Here is a 7,501-nt window from a genome sequence, read left to right as displayed (position 1 = left end):
GCCACTTCATCTTTCATGGTGAACCGCGTTACCACCAGAGTGCGCCGTTCACTTTAAAGTCACAATTTTTGCACTGAAGCATCACGAGGGACTGATGTTGATATTCACCGCTTTTGAGGTGGCCACGATGAACCTGTGAAAATCAGTACAACAAAATTAAAGCCATGACATTTCCTGTTGCCACTAGGTGGCGCTGTCCGTATTTCCGACAATGGGCACATCAATCTGTTCAGGGTGGGTCTGACATCATGCCTGTAAAGTCTGGTACTGATCAGACTGGATTTCATTGAGTTATACTAATTTCTTTCTTCATGGCGTGACATCAAAGTTCGCCATGCTGCTGGGGTCACACCCTTTTGCGAAAAGTCACAGTTTTCACTGTAACCCAAGACCAACTCCTTAAGGCTTTCCTGGAGAAATTTGAGGCTGCAGATGTCACCCATCACAATACTGTACCCCAAAGTGTAAAACATGACATTTCCTGTTCCCACTAGGTGGCGCTGTCCCTGATGTAAAATATGGCAGTTGTAATATGTTCAGGGGTGGAGCCTTATCATATGTGTTCACTTTGGTCAAGGTCAGAAAATGTATGACAGAATGAGAGGCAATAAGATTTTCATGGCGAGTCATCGAAATTCGCCGTGGCGCCACGGCCTCATGGTATTGTGAAAACTCAAAAGCTCCGCAATTTAACATGGCATAAGGGTGTAGTTGGCACTGACCAAATATGAAGGTTATGAAATCAAACCCCAAGGAGGAGTTCGTTAAAGTTCGAGGCATGGAAACGGTAAAATCAGAGCCAAAATGTCACATTCAATCCAAAATGGCGGACTTCCTGTTGGGTTTAGGACATTGCCATAATAGACTTTTTTGTTCGACTCTGAACGTTATATAGGTGTACCGACTTTCAAACATGTAGGTGATACCCATACCGGGGGCTCGCATTTTTCATTTTTCTAGGTGGCGCTACTGAGCTAATTTTCCCTGGCCATGTCTGAGAACATTAAAATACGTAAATTTTCACCAGACCTGACGCGTGTGCAAAATTTCATGAGTTTTCGAGCATGTTTAGGTCCTCAAAAGGCCGATTCATTTGCCGAAATAATAATAATAATAATAATAATAAACGGAGCAATTACAATAGGGCCTTCGCACTGTCAGTGCTCGGGCCCTAATAATAATAATAATAAACAGAGCAATTACAATAGGGCCTTCGCACTGTCAGTGCTCGGGCCCTAATTAAAGCTGCAAGCAGCGTTATGAGGGCCCTCGCACCCCCGGCGTGTCGAGCCATGCCCAACACCTGAAACCAGCACCTCCGATCTGATGTCACATTGATGGAATTCATGCATTTAACCACCAGCTAACATTTCAACTCATTCATTCATGATTAGTTAGTCGTTCCACTAGGTGGCGCTCTAACCATTATGTACAAATGGCATAACAAACACTTCCAAGCTCGAGTCTCATCACACCTGAGACGTTTGGGAGAGATTGGACATTGTGTTTTTGAGTGACAGCAGATTACTGCTTTTTGGCGAGTGATTCAAACTCTAAGTGCCGCCATAACCACCCCGTTTCCCTGGACGTAAAAAGCTTCGCAATTTAACATCACAAAGGTCTTTAGATTCCACAAACTGCAGATCGGTCCAATCTGATGAAATCCCTTGGAGGAGTTCGTCAAAGAACGATGCCTGAAAAGAGGGGAAAATGTTGCCAAAATTGCACATTAATTTTAAAATGGCTGACTTCCTGTGTGATTTGGGATATTGCTCCAAGAGACTTTTTTGTACATCTTGATATCTCCTATAAGCTTACCAGGTTTCAGACTCATACATAAAACACAGAGCAGGGGCTGTGATTTTGAAATTTTGTAGGGGGCGCTGTGGAGCCATTTTGGGATATTCAATGAAAATGATCACATAACAACAAAGCCTTAACCACATTGGAGGTTTGCGCCAAATTTCAAGACTTTTTAAACTTTCCAAGCCCCTCAAAAGCCACTTCATCTTTCATGGTGAACCGCGTTGCCACCAGGGTGCGCCGTTCAGTTTAAAGTCACAATTTTTGCACTGAAGCATCACAAGGGACTGATGGTGATATTCACCGCTTTTGAGGTGGCCACGATGAACCTGTGAAAATCAGTACAACAAAATTAAAGCCATGACATTTCCTGTTCCCACTAGGTGGCGCTGTCCGTATTCCCGACAATGGGCACATCAATCTGTTCAGGGCGGGTCTGACATCATGCCTGTAAAGTCTGGTACTGATCAGACTGGATTTCATTGAGTTATACTAATTTGTTTCTTCATGGCGTGACATCAAAGTTCACCATGCTGCTGTGGTCACACCCTTTTGCGAAAAGTCACAGTTTTCACTGTAACCCAAGACCAACTCCTTAAGGCTTTTCTGGAGAAATTTGAGGCTGCAGATGTCACCCATCACTATACTGTACCCCAAAGTGTAAAACATGACATTTCCTGTTCCCACTAGGTGGCGCTGTCCTTGATGTCAAATATAGCAGTTGAAATATGTTTAGGGGTGGAGCCTTATCATATGTGTTCACTTTGGTCAAGGTCAGAAAATGTATGACAAAATGAGAGGCAATAAGATTTTCATGGCGAGTCATCGAAATTCGCCATGGCGCCACGGCCTCATAGTATTGTGAAAACTCAAAAGCTCCGCAATTTAACATGGCACAAGGGTGTAGTTGACACTGACCAAATATGAAGGTTATGAAATCAAACCCCAAGGAGGAGTTCGCAAAAGTTCGAGGCATGGAAATGGCAAAATTAGAGCCAAAATGTCACCTTCTCTTCCAAATGGCGGACTTCCTGTTGGGTTTGCGTCAATGGGCCCCCAGACTTTTTTGTTCGTCTTGGCATGATACACATGTGTGCCAAATTTCATACATGTAGCTCAAACGATGTGGTCGTAGGGCTGCATTTAACAAGGCATAGGTGGCGCTGTAGAGCCATTTCCCAGTGCTCATATGTAAAACCATTAAAATACAAAATTTTTCACCAGACCTGGCATGTGTGCAAAATTTCATGAGTTTTTGAGCATGTTTAGGCCCTCAAAAAGGCCCTTGTTTCGCCTGAATAATAATAATAATAATAATTAAAGCTGCAAGCAGCGTTATGAGGGCCCTCGCACCCCCGGCGCGTCGAGCCACGCCCAACACCTAAAACCAGCACCTCCGATCTCATGTCACATTGATGGAATTCATGCATTTAACCACCAGCTAACATTTCAACTCATTCATTCATGATTTGTTAGTCATTCCACTAGGTGGCGCTCTAACCCTTATGCACAAATGGCATAACAAACATTTCCGAGCTCAAGTCTCATCACGCCTATGAGCTTTGGGAGAGATTGGACATTGTGTTTTTGAGTGACAGCAGATTACTGCTTTTTGGCGAGTGATTCAAACTCTAAGTGCCACCATAACCACCCCGTTTCACTGAACGTAAAAAGCTTCGCAATTTAACATCACAAAGGTCTTTAGATTCCACACACTGGAGATTGGTTCAATATGATGAAATCCCTTGGAGGAGTTCGTCAAAGAACGGTGCCTGGAAAGAGGGGAAAATGTTACCAAAATTGCACATTAATTTTAAAATGGCTGACTTCCTGTTGGATTTTGGATATTGCTCCAAGAGACTTTTTTGTACATCTTGATATCTCCTATAAGCTTACCAGGTTTCAGACTCATACATAAAACACAGAGCTGGGGCTGTGGTTTTGAAATTTTGTAGGGGGCGCTGTGGAGCCATTTCGCGCTATTCAATAAAAATGATCACATGACAACAAAGCCTTCATCCATTTGGAGGGGTGTGCTAAATTTAAAGCCTCTATATACTATCCAAGCCCCTCAAAAGCCACTTCATCTTTCATGGTGGACCGCGTTGCCACCAGGGTGCGCCGTTCAGTTTAAAGTCACAATTTTTGCACTGAAGCATCACGAGGGACTGATGTTGATATTCACCGCTTTTGAGGTGGCCACGATGAACCTGTGAAAATCAGTACAACAAAATTAAAGCCATGACATTTCCTGTTGCCACTAGGTGGCGCTGTACGTATTCCCGACAATGGGCACATCAATCTGTTCAGGGCGGGTCTGACATCATGCCTGTAAAGTCTGGTACTGATCAGACTGGATTTCATTGAGTTATACTAATTTGTTTCTTCATGGCGTGACATCAAAGTTCGCCATGCTGCTGGGGTCACACCCTTTTGCGAAAAGTCACAGTTTTCACTGTAACCCAAGACCAACTCCTTAAGGCTTTCCTGGAGAAATTTGAGGCTGCAGGTGTCACCCATCACTATACTGTACCCCAAAGTGTAAAACATGACATTTCCTGTTCCCACTAGGTGGCGCTGTCCCTGGTGTCAAATATGGCAGTTGAAATATGTTCAGGGGTGGAGCCTTATCATGTGTGTTCACTTTGGTCAAGGTCAGAAAATGTATGACAAAATGAGAGGCAATAAGATTTTCATGGCGAGTCATCGAAATTCGCCATGGCGCCACGGCCTCATAGTATTGTGAAAACTCAAAAGCTCCGCAATTTAACATGGCCCAGGTGTGTAGTTGACACTGACCAAAGATGAAGCTTATACAACCAAATCCCAAGGAGGAGTTCGCAAAAGTTCGAGGCATGGAAATGGCAAAATTAGAGCCAAAATGTCACCTTCTCTTCCAAATGGCGGACTTCCTGTTGGGTTTGCATCAATGGGCCCACAGACTTTTTTGTTCGACTCGGCATGATACACATGTGTGCCAAATTTCATACATGTAGCTGAAACGATATGGTCGTAGGGCTGCATTTAACAAGGCATAGGTGGCGCTGTAGAGCCATTTCCCAGTGCTTATATGTAAAACCATTAAAATACAAAATTTTTCACCAGACCTGGCATGTGTGCAAAATTTCATGAGTTTTTGAGCATGTTTAGGCCCTCAAAAAGGCCCTTGTTTTGCCTGAATAATAATAATAATAATAATAATAATAATAATAATAATAATAATTAAAGCTGCAAGCAGCGTTATGAGGGCCCTCGCACCCCATCGCGTCGAGCCACGCCCAACACCTACAACCAGCACCTCCGATCTGATGTCACATTGATGGAATTCATGCATTTAACCACCAGCTAACATTTCATCTCATTCAATCATCATTATAGTCGTCCCACTAGGTGGCGCTCTAACCATTACTGACAAATGGCATAACAAACATTTCCTAGCTCGAGTCTCATCACGCCTGCGACCTTTGGGAGAGTTTGGACATTTTGATTTTGAGTGACAGCAGATTACTGCTTTTTGGCGAGTGATTGAAACTCCACGTGCCGCCATGACAACCCCGTTTCCCTGAACGTAAAAAGCTTCGCAATTTAACATCACAAAGGTCTTTAGATTCCACACACTGGAGATTGGTTCAATATGATCAAATCCCTTGGAGGAGTTCGTCAAAGAACGGTGCCTGGAAAGAGGGGAAAATGTTGCCAAAATTGCACATTAATTTTAAAATGGCTGACTTCCTGTTGGATTTGGGATATTGCTCCAAGAGACTTTTTTGTACATCTTGATATCTCCTATAAGCTTACCAGGTTTCAGACTCATACATAAAACACAGAGCTGGGGCTGTGGTTTTGAAATTTTGTAGGGGGCGCTGTGGAGCCATTTTGGGATATTCAATGAAAATGATCACATAACAACAAAGCCTTAAGCACATTGGAGGTGTGGGCCAAATTTCAAGACTTTTTAAACTTTCCAAGCCCCTCAAAAACCACTTCATTTTTCATGGTGAACAGCGTTGCCACCAGGGTGCACCGTTCAGTATAAAGTCACAATTTTCGCACTGCAGCATCATGAAGGACTGACGGTGACATTCACCGCTTTTGAGGTATCCACAATGAACCTGTGAAAATCAGTACAACAAAGTGTAAGACATGACATTTCCTGTTCCCACTAGGTGGCGCTCTTCATATTCCTGACAATGGGCACATCAATCTGTTCAGGGCGGGTCTGATATCATGCCTGTAAAGTCTGGTAATAATCAGACTGGATTTCATGGAGTTATACTAATTTGTTTCTTCATGGCGAGATATCAAAGTTCGCCATGCTGCTGAGGTCACACCCTTTCGTGAAAAGTCACAGTTTTCACTGTACCCCAAGACCAACTCCTTACGCCTTTCCTGGAGAAATTTGAGGCTGCAGATGTCACCCATCACAATACTGTACCCCAAAGTGTAAAACATGACATTTCCTGTTCCCACTAGGTGGCGCTGTCGCTGACGTCAAATATGGCAGTTGAAATATGTTCAGGGCTGGAGCCTTATCATATGTGTGCTCTTTGGTCCAGATCGGACAATGTATGACAGAATGAGAGGCAATAAGATTTTCATGGCGAGTCATCGAAATTCGCCGTGGCGCCACGGCCTCATGGTATTGTGAAAACTCAAAAGCTCCGCAATTTAACATGGCACAAGGGTGTAGTTGGCACTGACCAAATATGAAGCTTATACGACCAATTTCCAAGGAGGAGTTCGTTAAAGTTCGAGGCATGGAAACGACAAAATTAGAGCCAAAATGTCACCTTCACTTCTAAATTGCGGACTTCCTGTTGGGTTTGCGTCAATGGGCCCACTGACTTTTTTGTTCGGCTCGTCATGATACACATGTGTGCCAAATTTCATACATGTAGCTCAAACTATGTGGTCGTAGGGCTGCATTTAACAAGGCATAGGTGGCGCTCTAGAGCCATTTCCCAGTGCTCATAAGTAAAACCATTAAAATACAAAATTTTTCACCAGACCTGGCATGTGTGCAAAATTTCATGAGTTTTTGAGCATGTTTAGGCCCTCAAAAAGGCCCTTGTTTTGCCTGAATAATAATAATAATAATAATAATAAGAAACGGAGCAGATACAATAGGGCCTTCGCACTCTCAGTGCTCGGGCCCTAATAAGAAACGGAGCAGATACAATAGGGCCTTCGCACAGTCAGTGCTCGGGCCCTAATAATAATAAGAAACGGAGCAGATACAATAGGGCCTTCGCACTCTCAGTGCTCGGGCCCTAATTAAAGCTGCAAGCAGGGTTATGAGGGCCCTCGCACCCCCGGCGCGTCGAGCCACGCCCAACACCTAAAACCAGCACCTCCGATCTGATGTCACATTGATGGAATTCATGCATTTAACCACCAGCTATCATTTCATCTCATTCAATCATGATTATAGTCGTCCCACTAGGTGGCTCTCTAACCATTACTGACAAATGGCATAACAAACATTTCCTAGCTCGAGTCTCATCACGCCTGCGACCTTTGGGAGAGATTGAACATTTTGATTTTGAGTGACAGCAGATTACTGCTTTTTGGCGAGTGATTGAAACTCCACGTGCCGCCATGACCACCCCATTTCCCTGAATGTAAAAAGGTTCGCAATTTAACATCACAAAGGTCTTTAGATTCCACACACAGGAGATTGCATCAATCTGATGAAATC

Source organism: Aulonocara stuartgranti (genome assembly GCF_965226115.1).
Source record: "Aulonocara stuartgranti genome assembly, chromosome: 15".
Classification (NCBI taxonomy): Eukaryota; Metazoa; Chordata; class Actinopteri; order Cichliformes; family Cichlidae; genus Aulonocara; species Aulonocara stuartgranti.
Note: the sequence above shows the minus strand (reverse complement) of the source record.